Source organism: Camelus dromedarius, chromosome 14, assembly GCF_036321535.1.
Source record: "Camelus dromedarius isolate mCamDro1 chromosome 14, mCamDro1.pat, whole genome shotgun sequence".
NCBI lineage: Eukaryota > Metazoa > Chordata > Mammalia > Artiodactyla > Camelidae > Camelus > Camelus dromedarius.
The window spans coordinates 22875778-22892305 of record NC_087449.1 but is presented as its reverse complement, the minus strand read 5'-3'; the positions used below and the strand labels follow the sequence as shown (position 1 = coordinate 22892305).

Genomic DNA, 16528 nt, shown 5'->3' with positions numbered 1-16528 from the left:
ATTTCAAAAATGGACTCAAACTAGATCATTAAACCAAGCCTCAACAATTTTTTTCCTTAAAATTTCTGAACTGTACACTTAAACAATTTTTAGTATCTTTATTGTGGTATGATTCCTGTACAGTAAACTACACATATTTCAAATGTACAATTTGATGAATTTTGATAGATGTATACACCTATGAAACCACCAGCACAATCAAGATAGCTAACATTTCCATCACTCCCCCAGAGGCGCAAATTTCTAATTCCCAATTTATCCCTCCCCACCTCCTTTACCCCGTGAAAACCATGTTTGTTCTCCGTGTCTGTGAGTCTGTTTCTGTTTTGTAGATAAGTTCATTTGTGTCCTTTTTTTAGATTCTAAATGTAAGTGATATCATATGGTATTTTTCTCTTTCTAAACCTCAATAAATTTTTAAAAACCAAGATAACACAGAGGAGGTTTTCTGACCATAATGTGATTAAATATATCACTAATAAAAAGGTAAGCAGAATATCCTCGTATATTTGGAAAACTACTCATAATGGAAATTTTTTTTAATTTTTTCAATTGAATGATTTAAAAAAAAAATGGTCTACCTCTCAAAAACATGTAGGATACAGCTAAAAAGTACTTGAAAGAGTGTTGATTTACAGCTTTAAATATTATATTGGAAAATAAAAAGGGCTAAAAGTTAATAAGCCAATCATCCATCTCAGGATATTAGAGGGAAAAAACCAGTAAAACAGAAAGAAAGTAGTAGAAAAGCTATTATCAATAAGAACAAAAGTACCTGAGATAGAAAAAATATGTAGTAGAGAGGAATAATAAAGCCAATAGCTGATTCTTTGAGAACATTAATAAAGGTGTCAAGTATCTGGTGAAAGAGAGAGAAACACACACACAACACACAACTCTCAGGAATAAAAAGGGGCAGTGACTCAAGATGTTGCAGACACTGGAAAGATCAGGAGGATGACTAACTGTAGTCTATATGGACCAATTTCCTAGGGGAAAATTAGCAAAGCCTATAATACACAGAAAAAAAAAATCTGAAAATTCCTTTACCCGTTACATAAATGGAATCATTCATAGGAAATCCACAAAGAAAACTCTAGGACCAGAAGGCTTTAATGTGAGTTCCACCAATTTTTTTTAAGAAATAAAGTATTTTAATATCACATAAACATAAAATTAAAAAGGAAACAACTCCCCACATCATAATAAGATACTAAAAGTTATCATAAATAATGTGACAAAATATAATTACAGACCAATTTGATCTATGGACATTAATTTAAAAATCTGAAACAATGCATTAGCAACGTGAATCCAGCAATATGAAAGGGTAATATACACCTTGGATTTATAACCCTTATAAATTTATAAATTCTTTGGATTTAATCCTAGGAATACAAAATTGGTTTAATGTTAAAAAATGAATCAATGTAATTTGTCATTAATAGAATAAAGGTGAAAAACCATATGACCACTTCAATATATTTAGAAGAGGCAAATGGCAAAAAAAAAAAAAATCAATATAGATTCTTAATTTAAAAGTTCAACAAACTTGAAATAAAAGGGAATTTAAAATCAATTAAAGGGTATCTACATAAAATCTACAGCAAACATCATACTAAACAGTGAAACACTGGAAGCTTTCTTTTTGAAAGAAGGGAGAATGTAAAGATATCTACTATTGTCTCTTCTATTTGACATTATACTGATTGTTTCTTAATGGTTAGTTGCAGTGTAGAATCTAAAACCACATCAGTGCACTATGTATTCTGTTGTATTAAAACCCATTGCACTCTCTTTTTACTTTGAATGAAACTTTTAACACAAATCAAGATTTTTTAACATCATGCATTAGTCGCTTGGAAAATATTAGTTCACTGAGTTATGCATATTTTCCAAATGTTAGCACATTTCCTTATATAATATCAAAAATCTCACATTTGTTAATATCACCACTGATCTCATCAGAAAAATGTACTCAGTGCGCAATGTACTTGAGATTTAATAAAACTAATTTTTCCTGCTTTATTAATGATATTCTTAAGTGAAACTGGCATTTTCCTTGGTAAGTGGTGTTTAAGCACACAATGACTACCAACATCGTTTGGCACCACTGCCTTGATTTGTGCTAAGCTCCCAGAAGTTTCACCCACCATTGCATTTGCTCCATCAGTGTAGATGTTGACACAATGAAAAAAGGCAAATAACATATAAATATTGTCATAAAAATAGTTTTATCCTCATAGTCTCCCAAGAAGACCCGGGACCTTGACGTGTTCTGGACCATTCTTTGAGAATCACAGCTCTAAGACAGAAACCTCGGAGGGAAGCTGCTGTGTCAAAAGGTATGTATAACTTTATCTTTACTGGACAGTGCCATACTCTTTTCCAAAGTAGCGGTACTAATTTACACTCTCATCAACTGCCTAGGAGAACTGCCATCACTCCACATTCTCACCACCAGCTGGTATGGCATTGGTACTTTATTGTGGTTTTACGTTGCATTTGCGGTGGGGGGAACCAGGTGAAGCAAGTCTTCATACATTTATTGGCTTTGTGGACTTAGTCTTTTATGAGGTGCCCCTTTAAATCTTCTGCCTGTTTTCTATTGGGTTATCTGACTTTTGCATAATAACTTGTATGAGTTTTTGTTTCAGATGCAAGTCTTTTGTTGGTTATATCTGTAGCTAATTTCTTCTCCTCTGCTGTAGCTTGAGTTTTTACTCTCTTAGGTAACTTTTCATGAATAGGAGTTCTTTTAGTGAATTCTAATTTATCAGTTTTTATAGCTTTGCTTTTTGTATTATTTAAGAATTCTTTCTCTATCCCAAAGTCATAAAAAAAAATTCCATATTCTCTTCCTAAAACTTAGTTTTTTAAATTAAAAACAGATTATTTATGCTAACATGTAATGAATTTACTTTTTATATAAAATATTTTTAAAATTTTTCAGTTTTAATTTCTAATGCAATAAATATTGATAGATATAACCTTATACACAGAAACTCTAAGGGATCCTCAATAATTTTTAAGACTGTAAAGGAGTCTTGAAACCAGTAAGTTCAGGAACCACAGTCCTAGAGAAACTTCGGCATTGTGCACTAGAGGTAAGCATAAGAAGTTTCTTAGTAGCATTGTTTTGAATAGCCTGAAACTGGAAACAATTCAAGCATTCATCAAAAGTAGAATAGATAACAGCTCAGACAACTTAATAATAAAAAACAAACAACCCAATCCAAAAATTGGCTGAAGACCTAAACAAACAATCCTCCAATCAAGACATATAAACAGTCAATAAGCACATAAAAACTGCTCAATATCGTTAATTATCAGAGCAATGCAAATCAAAACTACAATGAAGTATCACCTCCTACCAGTCACAATGGCCATCATTAAAAAGTCCACAAATGATAAATGCTGGAAAGGGTGTGGAGAAAAGGGAATCTTCCTACACCGTTGGTGGGAATGTGGTTTGGTGCAGCCATTATAGAAAACAGTATGGAGATTCCTCAAAATCCTAAAAATAGATTTACCATATGATTCAGCAATTCCACTCCTGGGCATATATCAAGAGGGAACTTTAATTCAAAAAGATACATAAACCCCCTTCATAGAAGCACTATTTACAATAGCCAGGACATGGAAACAACCTAAATGTCCATCAACAGATGACTGGATAAAGAAAATGTGGTATATTTATACAATGGAATACTACTCAGCCATAAAAAAGAATGAAATAATGCTATCTGCAGCAACATAGATGGACCTGGAGATTGTCGTTCTAAGTGAAGTAAGCCAGAAAGAGAAAGAAAAATACCATACGATTATCACTCATATGTGGAATCTAAGAAAAGAAAAAAGAAGACACTAACGAACTAATCTATAAAACAGAAACAGACTCACAGACATAGTAAACAATCTTATGATTACCAGGGGGGAAAGAGGGCGGGAAGGGATAAATTGAGAGTTTGAGATTTACAAATATTAACTAGTGTATGTAAAATAGATAAACAACAAGTTTCTTTTATATAGCACAGGAAACTATATTCAATATCTTATAGTAACCTATAATGAAAAAATATAAAAATGAATATGTGTAGGTATATGTATGACTGAACTATTATGCTGTACACCAGAAATTGACACAACATTGTAAATTGACTACACTTCAACAACAAAAAAGTAGAATAGATGAATTAAGGGTTGAATATTGTTACAACAGAACACTACATAGCAGAGAAAGGGAACAAAGTACGCTGCAAGACATGGATGCTGTACACAACAACGTGGATGAGTCTAAAATAATGTCTATAGAATTCTCCATACATATAAGTTCTAAACAGGCAAAGTCAAATTGTAGATTGAAAGGATGCTTGCAAAGCTGATCAAATATACATTCGTTGGTAAGACGCAGAAAAGCAATGAAATAATTGCCATAAAAAATAGAATAAAAGTGACTTCAGCTGTAGGTGGGGAGGTTGTGCTTCTGGGGACACAGCAAAGTTCTGCATCTGGATCAGAGTACTGGTTATGTAGGTGTTCACTTTCTGAATTATTCTTCAAACTATACATATATGTTTATACATTTTTCTGTATGTTTTGCATACGCTTCTTTACATTCGTCAAATTTCACATACATTTTAAACCAATGTCATTTGATCTTTCAATTACCCTTTGCAGTTCCTGTGAAAATTTTCTCTATATTAGTCAGGGCCCCATCAGAAAAGAAATAATTTATTTGTACAAATTTGGTAATTTGAGGAGAGTTTAATAAAAAGGGACTATTTACAGAAGTGTGAGCAGGGTTTAAGGAACTCAAAAATGAAAATAAAATCCCCTGGCATTAGTGACTTGGTAGTGCCATCATCACACACTGGCTAGAAGGGGCAAGGAGAGAAAACCAGCCTTAGAACAAGGAAGTGGAACCACGAGAAGAGAGCTGCGTGTCGGGGGCTAGGACCTCTAGTGGAAGGATGCAGCCCCCTCGCAGTACAGTGACTACAGAAAGAGCACAGATACGCTGACCGCACTCTTCTCCCTTCCTTCCTCTCATCTTCTCTGTGCTCCCTTGTGGCTGAACTGGACTAGAAACCAGAAGTCAGAGATGCAGTGCCTTCAGGGCCACCTCCCAGGAAATGGAGCAGGAAGAAGGGTAGAAAGTGGATCCGGAGTGATTAAGAAGTTGGTCACATGTCTACCTGAACCTAAAATGTTAGCCATCAACATTATTTTTCTTTTAAAGCAAGGGCTACGGGGGGAAGGAAACCTGACTAAATGACAAAAAACATATCCTGTACAACCTCTGCTTCTGTAGCAGGTTACAAGGCTTAAGTTGGTACTCAAGGCTACCTTCTATCTCCCATTTCTATTCTTATTTTTTATCAGCACTTACGCTGAATGTGTTTGTTTGTTTGCTGTTTTATTTTGTTGTGTACCCCTCTCCATGCTCCAGGCTGCAAGAATAAATATGCTTTGCCTGCTTTTCTAAAGCAGGTTTGGAGAGACCTAAAATTCACGCATTAAGCTATGAGGTGTCGTAATCTTGTCTTTAATAGGTGAATGCACTTTTCCAGGGACCAGACTTGCCCCTTGGGCCGAGGAGTGCTAAGAGATGATCCACTGAATCCCTGAGTTCTAAACAGCCTTCCCTATACCATCCCCACCACGTAGCAGCAACTACTGCTAGTAAAGATACATCGCCCCTTCATTATAAATTTGTTCTATGGCCTGCAGAACCCCTAATGACCAGGGGGAAGTCGGCTTCCATTTCATTGGAACCACTGTATTCTGCTTCCTATTTTTCATATGAAGACCCCGAAGCCAGGAGAATTTGAGATATTTGCTTAAGACTGCACAGTTAGTACAAGAGCTGAGACTAAAAGCTCAGCCTTCTGATTCAAGATTAATTTGTTTCCCACATACTGGAGGAGTACATCTGTGTCTTATCACTATAACAGGTAGACATGGGAAACAGCACTAACATAATGTTAGACAGTAATAAAGGTGACTCATGGGAGGGAGAAACATAGTTGCAGATTTCTTCTAAGTATTAAGGCACCATAGGGAATAATAAGATATTTGTCTTCCTGCTGTCTTGCTGTGCCAAGCTACAGCACTGAAGATGTTTTTTTTTGCCCTGGGTTTTTCCAAAGCAGGGCCTTTTCCAAAACAATTCAGTGTGATGACTATTCAAATGCCTTATAATGTGTTTGCTGATTAATTTCCTTGGTATTGGAAAATAATACCATTTTTCTTTTGAATTGCCCCTCCCCATTTCCCCAAAGGAATTCACATTGCTTTTTTTTTTTTTTTTTTTTTAAGTTAGAGAGTTCATACTAGTGAAGCTCTTTCGTGAATAGGGCTCTTTCTAATCCATAAAACACCATCAAAATAGGTATTTCAGTGAGCCCATAGGGATGTCAGGAATCACGCTAGGGAAGTCTGTAAGTGACTGTGCATTTTGGGATTTCCATAGTCTTTCTGGGGGTAATTCTTTTCTTTTAGAGTTCACATGTATCTTGTACACCAGTCTGTAATTTTAATCAGACTATCAAAGACACTGCACCTTTGAAGTCTTTGAGCATAACAATATTTAACAGTGGCCTTATTAGGTGAATGCTTGAAAGTATTCAACGTTAAACTCAATTTACTTCAAGTCTGTAAATGTATTAACAATTCTTAAATATTTCAAATCAACTAGAAGTACAGAAGGCTCGTCCGCAACTCTTCTGAGATGACGTGTTCCAATACTGAAAGAAGCCTATGACTTAAGTCCAGGTCTCTAACCAACAATCACTATATCATCATTGGTGAACTCATAATGAGGGAACTTCATGGCTGAGAGGTGCAGGCCCCTTGCTGATCCTGCCAGGTGCATCAGTGTGACCCATGGCAAGGGCCATAATAACTGCCAAAATCTCCTGCATTTTCAGTGGGCACACAACCAAGATGAGTGCAAACACCTGTCAAGACAAGCCGGTCAGGTTCCTTCACTTGTTCTGCCGTGGGTCCCTCAATGGGACACTTCCACTGCAGCTTCCTGGTCAGTCTCCTTCTTGGTTCTATGGCGCACAAGCAGGGGTTTGCCTCTGCATTTGAAAGCCATGTTTTTGCCCTCTGCAATAGCGGATAACTTGATTTCAATTTTCGACATAGCCAATTCAGCAGCAGAAGCACTCACGCTGGGAAGCAAACTGGGAGACGACATTCTTGGCTGACACCCACAGTGCTTGACTACCGACACCCACAGCAGTCGCTGCTGTTATCAACTAGGAGAAACCTTTTCTAGCCTCACTGCTCTCTTTAGAAGACTTTGTGCTAACACTTCAGTGTGACCACGGTCACAGAAGTCAGGTACTCTGATGTCTATATGGGAATAAAGAACAGAAGCAGGGACTCTGAGGCCCACAGAGGTAACCAAGGGTCGGCCTGCAGCTGGCCACTCAGTGACTCCGGGCACAGGAAGGACCACTTGCCATCCAGCACTGGCGACTCCGAGATGGCGGCCATCGCAGCCTGCACCTGGGGCCACAGCGCACCCACCACCCTGCAGGACTTGGCCAGCAGGACCGGCACGAACGGCCCCAGGGAGCTGCGACCGGCTTGGGGGTAATTAAACTGATCAGCAGGTAGTAAGTGATGAGGCAGAAGGCTGGGAGGTGGGATGAGGTAAAGAAAGAATTAACGACATGAGATTGAGTTACCAAAGGTGGAAATTTCGTTTGTAAGGGATGGTGGCTCTTTACCTTAGTGATTTCAAGATGGTAATCATTATTTTATTGTATTCCTTCTCTCTTTTTTTTAGGGTTTCTTTAAAGCTTTATTTTAGATTGATTATCCAATGAAGCAAGTTTCATTGCAGCTGTTTATTCCAGCTATTTTTCAGGGTACTTATAAACTCAGTTGAAGGTCAATTTTAATTATGATTCTTAGATCAGACAGTAAACATTTCTTACAGATAAACATAAATTATTCAATTTGAAGAATAGAGACAAAAACAAAGATTGAGGAAATAAATGAACAATACCTCAGAGACCCATAAATAGCAAGAGAACTAACAACATATATGTAACTGGAGCCCCAGGATGACAGGAAAAATAAAATACTGGGGCAGAAAAATTATCTGAAGAAACAATGACCCCAGGGTGTTCCTTATCTTTTTAATTTCTGAATTTTTAGATAGAAGTCGCCTCCTCTCTTGAGCTAAATTAGGTGAAATAAAGAACTTTGTCACAAAACTTTGTAAGAAAGGGGTAGAAGTTGGAAATTAATGGCTTATTAACATTCTCCATTCTAAGGTGAAGGATGAGGCCTTTAGTAACTTGGCCACCTTAGTTGACAATGGGCTGAGATGCCCTGCTGAGAAGGAGAACCAGTCTTGCAAATTTATCCTGTGCTAAAACAGTCATTGAGGAAACTTGATATGACATCTAATTTAGCACTTCAGTGCTTTATATAAAGAGAGAAGTTATCATTTGTGTATCTTAATCAAAGCAGTCAACATTAAAAAAAAAATGGTATTCACAATGTTTATAGCAGCACTATATACAATAGCCAAGACATGGAAACAACCTAAATGTCCATCAACAGATGATTGGATAAAGAAGTTGTGGTATATTTATACAATGGAATACTACTCAGCCATAAAAAGAATGAAATAATGCCATTTACAGCAACATGGGATGAATCTAGAGATTGTCATTCTAAGTGAAGTGAGATAGAAAAATGATAATAAGAAAAAGCATATCACTAGAGAAGTAAGCCAGAAAGAGAAAGACAAATACCATATGATATCACTCATATGTGGAATCTAAAAAAAGAAAAAGGAAGACAGTAATGAACTTAACTATAAAACAGAAACAGACTCATAGACATAGTGAACAATCTTATGGTTACCAGGGAGAAAGGAAGTGGGAAGGGATAAACTTGAGAGAGTTTGAGATTTGCAAATACTAACTAGTATATATAAAATAAACAAGTTTCTTCTGTATAGCACAGGGAACTATATTCAATATCTTTTAGTAACCTATAATGAAAATGAGTATATATCATGTATATGTATGACTGAAACATTATCTGTACACCAGAAATTGACACAACATTGTAAACTGACTATATTTCAATTAAAAAAATTAAATAAAACATACTCAATTTTTAAAAGTAGATTGCACTGATCTTAAGGTTTAATTCAATGTTTTATAATTATACATACCCTTCTAACTAGCATCTGAAGTTCCAGAAAGTTTCTATACCCTTTGTCCCTTTCTAATTAAACACCCTTCCTTCTCACTTTCTGATTTCTATCACCATAGACTAGTTTTGCCTGTTCTTGGATTTCATATAAATGAAGTCATACTATATACTATATTACTTCAGGTCTGGTTCCTTTCATTCAATTCATGTTTTGCATGTATCAGTAGCTTGCTCCTTTTATTGCTGGATAGTATTCCTTTGCATGACTGTATCACAATTTGCTTATCCATTTCCTATTGATGGAAGTTTGAGTTGTTTTCTGTTTTTAGCCATTATGAATACAGCTGCTATGATCATTCTCATACAAGGCTTTTTGTAGACATATTTTTTTCATTTCTCTGGGGTATATATCAAGGAGCCAAACTGCTGGTCACATGGTAACTTTGAGAAACTGTCAGACTGTTTTCCAAAGCAGTTGCAACACTTTACATTCCCACTGGCAATGTATGCGGGTTCCAGTTTTTCCATATCCTTGTGAACACTTGTTATTGTCTGTATTTTTGATTAAAGCCACCCTCGAAAATATGAACTTGTATCTCACTGTGTTTTTGGTTTGCATTTCTCTAATGATTAATGATGCTGAGAATCTTTTCAAGAGCTTATTCACCATCTGTACTTCTACTTTGAAGAAATGTCTATTGTCAGTCAATTAAGGCTGCTATAACAGAGTGCCACAGGCTGGGTAGTTTATAAAAAGCAGAAATGCATTAGTCAGAATCCAGGAAATTGTGAAAGTCAGTATCAAGGCACTGGCAGATGTGGTGCCTGGTGAGAGGTTGCTTCCTGGTTCAGAGAGGGCAGACTTTTCACATGTCCTTACATGGTGGAAGGGCAAGGGAACTCTCTGGGCCTCTTTCACAGGGGCACTAACCCCAGGGCTCTGCTTTCATGACCTGTCACCTCCCAAAGACCCCACTTCCTAACACCACCACACTGGAAGAATAGGTTTCAACAAATGAATTTCAGAGGGCTACAAATACTCAGTCTGTAGCATCTACTCAAATCTTTTGCCCATTTTTAATTGGGCTATTTGTATTTTTAATACTGAGTCCTAATTGACTTTTAACAGTGGTTGAATTAAGTGAGGAAGTCTGTTGTATCAGGGTAACCTCTTTCAGCTGAAAGTAACAGAAATGACAATCTATACCAGCTTAGTATAAATGCAATTTGTTGTATCACAGAACTGAGAGTTTCTGTGGATAGTTCTGGCTTCAGGAATCGCCTGATCCAGTGCGGGAAAAAAATGACAGGGGGCCCCACTTCTCCCTCTTCATCTCCTGGCTCTGCTTCTGCTGTGTAAGCACCATTCTTGGACACACTCTTCAATGACAGCAGCAGTGCAGTGCCAGCAGCTCCAGCCTACGTTCTCCCAGGTTCAGGTGAACTGGGAACGAGCACTTGCTTTTCTCCCAGCAGCTCTGGCAAAAGACTGATTGATTACAGATAATCCCAGTTGGAGTGGCCAGGGGGATGGGTACCTTGATTGTTTTAGGAGTCACAGGCCCATTCAGAGTTGGAGCCCACCCAAAGCTCATGGACTGCAAGTGGGGGAGGAGAGTTTGCCAGAGAGGAATTAGAATACGTTTACCAAAAGAAGAGGAAAATGAATGTTGAGATGTCAAAAACTAGCAAATGTCCATTACAGTATTTCCCAACCATGGTCTGACCGAAAGTTGATAGGATTTTAGCAAAGCAACAAAGCCAGGAGGTATGGCTACAGGGTAAAATATTATTTTTTAATTAATTAATACGGGCATATTTATAAAAGCAAGAGAATAATTATCCAATGGTAAAATCACGAAAAAAACAATCACAACATTGGAGTTAGAAGATCTGGTTTGAAATTCTAGCTTTGATTTTTGCTAGCGCTATGACCTTGGAAAAAACCACTTAACCTTCCACATCACGTTTTTCTAAGCTGAAAGCATGATTCCAGCATCACAAGGTGGCTCTGGATATGTAAACACGTGCAAGTGCCTGGCACAGAAAGGACACTCTGAAATCCTGGGTTGTAGCTTTTTCTACTGGCCCTCCATGTGACCCCACCTGAGTCACTTCCTTCCCAATCAGCGTTTGCTTTCCTGATGGGATTTTAGAGATTTTCCCAGAAAATCTGAGAATCCATCATTTTATTGAGCCCTAAATGCAATCTCCGCTCTGTGATTAGAGCGTGATTCACTCAACGCTGAGAATGGTTTCTGGTCGGAGTATCATTAGAGCATGGTGAACGAGACCCAAATAGCAGCCTCTGAAGACAGCCTGGGGTGGAAGACAGAGATGATCATCTTAGCTGGAGGCCTGGAAAATGTCAGATTCCCCTGGTTTGACTTCCAGCAATGGAAATGAGTGCCACCTTCCCCCTCTCTCAGTGCACGCTGCCCCTTTGGATTCTAGTTTGGTAACTAAGCAGTGAGAGCCTCACTTTTCAGAAACTCGTTAAGAGTTTGGAGCTGCTCTGTTGGTAGCCCCAGAATTTCTATACAAGAAACGCTTAGGGGCAGCACTCTGGCTGAAACGAGTACCTAGAGGAATTGTTTTTGAAACTGTTTGCATTGTAATAAGCGGGTTTCACTGAGACAGTATACTTAGAGATGACTCTGTGTAGGGCTGATGGTGACGTCTGGAGAGCGCTCACCCCTTGACACCACCGTGGACGGCCCCCTTTCTATCTCCATGACTCTGTGCCTGACTTGTGTAGGTAGTAGAGGCAGAGCAAAATGTCGTCATGGGCATTTCTGCTCCGCCCTGGTAGCCTGGGTTTTCTAGAAAGCAGACAGACACAAGGATGGGGTTAGAAGTACCAGCAAGTTATTGGAGGAGGGGTAAAACCTGTGGAAGTTAAAAGGAAGAGGGAGTAGGAGTGAGCAGGGAGAGTCTTTCCACCATGATGCAGGTCTGATACTTGTGAAAGGAGAAGGGATGGAAGGGTGATTTGGCAGGTAGAGCCTCAGACCGTGGTGTAGCTCTGGATGGCACAGGCAGCCTAGCAGGGCGCCCTGGCACAAGGACTGCCCTTCAGGGAGTCCCACACTGCGTGGCGGAGGTCACGCCCTGGTCTCCCCGCCATGCTCAGTCACTGGCTGAGGCTGCGCGGGAGAACATCCCAACCTTGGATGCTGGGCTGGCTCCAGGAGGTGCTACAGCTGGACGCTGTCAGCTGTCCGCGCTCCTCGAAGCAAGTTGTTTCTTGAAGAGAGGTCTGAGTTGCACCCCATTCAGCTGCTGCAACCTGTGACCTCCTGCTGGTCATTCTGTCCTTGCGCATACTCATACTCACGGCAGAGAGGTGGCGTGTTGTTGTGCTTGGCTTCTTTCATGATTCCCTTGGCTGACCTTCTCAGTAGGTCATTGTCTACCTTAGGTTTCTTCTCTTTGAAAGATTTCCTCTGCCTGCAATGCTTTGGCCTCAGTCACTCTAATGACCAGCTCCCTCACCTCCTTCAGGTCTTTGCTCACGTGCCCCCTTATCAGTGAGCTCTTCTCTGACCATCTAATAAAATGGCAACCCCCTCACAACAATCCTTATTCCCCTTCCTGGCTTTTTTTTTTCCTCCATAGCACATACCATGCATGATTGAAAAAGTTTGTTTCTATATTTATCACCCATCTCCTTTGATTAAATTATAACTGATGTCAGGCTAGGAAATTTTGTTTGCTGCTCTATCCCCAGTGCCTACAATCGTGACTGCGCATAGCAAATGCCATTAAATATGTCAATGAAAGGAAAGGAAGAAGAAAGATAGGAAAAAAGGAAGGAATAAAACTGATAGAACCAAGTGAATCATCTAAAAGTTGGTAGATACCACTAAACCTTCCTCTTTCAGATGCAGACTTCGTATCTAAGATCATCTAACTTCTCTATGGAAGTCAAGCTTCTAACCTCTTGCAAGTGGAGAAACTTGCAAAACTGTGTTACCAAAAATTGGAATTTTAAAGACAGGAAACGTATTTATTAACTGCTTTCTTGCATCACCCACGATGGTCACATGCTTTCACATACATTATCTCATTTACTCCTCCCACTCTCAGCAACACTTTTGATATAGATCTTGTCATCCCTATTTTACAGGCAAAGAGACTGAAGTCCAAAGAAGATACCCAAAGTCACACATACAACTGAAAGTACGGAATTAAAATCCAGAGTTGTCTGTTAGTGATAAACAAGAAACAGACTTTAGTACAAAATAAGAGCTGAGTGGCCAAACACTCTTAGCATTTGATAGTATAAATAAGAATAAAACTAAAGGGGGGAGGGCATAACTCAGTGATAAAGTGCATGCTTAGCATGTAGGAGGTCCTGGGTTCAATCCCCAGTACCTCCATTAAAAAAACAAAATTAAATTGAAGAGTCATATTGCAGAGGATGGAGTAAGGAATCACTTTTACTATGCATGGGCTTCAACACTAACTATCAGCTACCCAACCCAAGGGAGGTACCATCTTCTTTTTTTTTTTTCTTTATAAAGTCAGTTATGGACTGAATGTTTCCCCCCAAATTCATGTGTTAAAGCCCTAACCCCCAATGTAATGAATGGCATTAGGAGTTAGGGCCTTTGGAAGATTAGTTTTAGATGAAGTCATGAGGGTGAAAATCTCATGATGGGATTAGCGCCCTTACAAAAAGAGGAGACATCAGTGCACCTTCTCCACCACGTAAGGATACAGCAAGTCGGTGGCTGTCTGTAAGCCAAGAAAAGAGCTCTCACCAGCAACCGAACTGGCTGGCACCTGGACTTAGGTTCCAGAACTGTGAGAAATAAATTTTTGCTGTTTAAGCCGCCCAGTCTATGGTATCTTGTTATAGCAGCCCCAGCAGACCAAGACAACTAAGAAACACACAGCCTGTAGAACTACCGACGACCCAGCAGTTCCACTCTTGGCTGTTTATCTGAAGAAAACAAAAACACTAATTTGAAAAGATATACACACCCCTGTTCATTACAGCATTATTAACAATAGCTAAGATACGGAATCAACCTAAGTGCCCACCAACAGACGAATGTATAAAGAAGATGTGGTACATATATGTAGTGGAATACTACTCAACCATAAAAAGAATGAAATCTTGCCATTTGCAATGCACGGACCTGAGGGTATTATGTTAAGTGAAATAAGTCTGACAGAAAAAGACAAACACTGTATGATTTCACTTATATGTGGAATCTAAAATACAAAACAAATGAACAAATGTAACAAAACAGAAACAGATTCATAGATACGCAGAACAAACAGGTTGTTGCCAGAGGGGAGAGGGTTGGGGGAGGAGAGAAATTGGTGGGGAGATTAAGAGTACAAACTCCCAGTTACAAAATAAATGAGTGACAGGTATGAAATGCACAGTGTGGGGAATACAGTCAATAATTATGTAATATCTTTGCATGGTGACAGATGAAAACTAGATCTATCATAGCAGTCATTTTGAAATGGATAGAAATACTGAATCACTATACTGTGTTCCAGGAGCTAACATAGTGTTACAGGTCGATTATACTTCAAAAACAAACAGACAAAAACTCATGGAAAGAGATCATATTTGTGATTATCAGAGGTGGGGAGCAGGGGTAGAGGGAACTGGATCAAAGTAGTCAAAAAGTACAAACTTCCAGTTACAAGACAAACAAGTACTAGGGACATACTGCACAACATGATAAGTATAATTAACACTGCTGCACATTATGTATGAAAGTTGTTAAAAGAGAGTAAATCCTAAGAGTTCTCATCACAAGGAAAAAATGTTTTCTATTTCTTTAATTTTGCACCTGTATGAGATGATGAATGTTCACTATCCTTATGGTGGTAACCATTCCCTGATTATGTAAATCGGATGATCATGCTGTACACCTTCAACTTATACAGTGCTGTGTGTCAATTATATCTCAATAAAAACTGGAAGAAAAAAAAGAAAATGGCTTAAAGGGGAAAAAAAAGAAACATATAGCCATATAGCATCAGAAATTCTCCTTTAGGAGAGAAACCTGTTCTCACAGTAAGGTGACAACCAATGAAAAAAGAAGGAATGATGGAATTTGAAAATCATCAGTGGATGCTAAAACTCATAGATGAATACCGGGTAAGGAAGAGATAGTTATACAACTCTCAAAAAGTTGCTATAAATAATTTATTATTCACAAAAGAAAAACAGTATCTTAACAGTGGAAAAATCTGGCAGATGCTACTTTAAACAGCAATCCAAGTCATTGTCAGTGGTATTATTAAGACGAACCAGTATCAGGTGGCTCCTCATACGATGGTCTGAGAAGAATCCAACAGCACTTCTGTGGAATTGCTGCCAACAAGGTATAAGCTGAATGTAATCATGAGACAAGTCACACAAACTCAAGTTGAAGGACGTTCTACCAAATAACTGTCCCGTATTCTTTAAAAATATCAAGTTAGAGAAAGTGAAAGAAAGGCTGTAGAACAGTTCCAGATTAAAGAAACACAACAATGAAACGCAATGTATGATCTAAGACTGAATGCTGGCCTGGGAAAATAAAACAGCTATTAAAGGATGCTATTGGGGCAATTAATGGACTGTGCCTATGGACCATGTATTAGATAACAGTACTGTATCAATGTTTAATGTCTTATTTTGATCACTTTGCTGTGGTAATATAACAGAATATCCTTTCCTCAGCAAATATTCTGAAGTGTTTAGAGGTCTCCTAACATATGACATTTCCAATTTACTCTCAAAAGTTTCAGGAAAAAAAAAATCATACCTACATGCCATAGAAAAAGAGAGGTGGGGTGGGGAGAGCGAGAGAGAATGATAAAGCAAATGGACCAGATTGTCAACAATTGGTAATGTTGTGTATAGTGTATACAGGTGTTCCATGTATTACTTATTCAAATTTCTTCTAAATCTGAAATTACATCAAAACTAAAAATTACAAAAATGTGGTTTTAATCTCAAAGACCCTCTCCAGATGTGAATCTAGGGGCTGGTGAAACACTTCAGGTAATTACCACAGATTTTTCTTTAAAGCATTTGAATTATTCTGCAAATCAAAATAAGAAACTCAGGAAGGCTAGAGAAATGCATAGCACTAATTCCTATTGGAAATGTAATCTACGCTTTTCCTCTAAGTGCTCATCAGAGATGCCTGAGCACTGGTCACTTTGTCAGAAGTGGTTGTTTGCAAAGAGTCCTTTGGCAAAACAGAACATTTTATGATTCCAATTTTGTAAATGGAAATAAAATGTATGCAAAGAGTAAAGGCTGAAAGAAACAACAATGAATCTACTCAAAATAATTCCAAATGACTTGGCCTCA

At 38.3% G+C, this 16528-nt stretch overlaps 1 protein-coding gene and 1 pseudogene across 2 annotated transcripts in view; both read right to left on the bottom strand.

The window, feature by feature from the left end:
* Window positions 1-16528, bottom strand: part of JAK1 (Janus kinase 1) — a 210376-nt gene that overhangs the window by 162302 nt on the left and 31546 nt on the right. The gene's annotated exons all lie outside the window — the stretch shown is intronic.
* LOC116156904 (cytochrome b-c1 complex subunit Rieske, mitochondrial-like) overlaps window positions 3041-16528 on the bottom strand; it is a 49538-nt pseudogene continuing 36050 nt past the window's right edge. The window contains exons 5-6 of the transcript XR_004140835.2: window positions 11888-16528; window positions 3041-11511 (exon numbers count right to left, since the gene is read on the bottom strand). The exon at window positions 11888-16528 is cut by the window's right edge and continues 24920 nt beyond it. The product of XR_004140835.2 is annotated as a cytochrome b-c1 complex subunit Rieske, mitochondrial-like (transcript). The remainder of the gene's footprint in view (window positions 11512-11887) is intronic.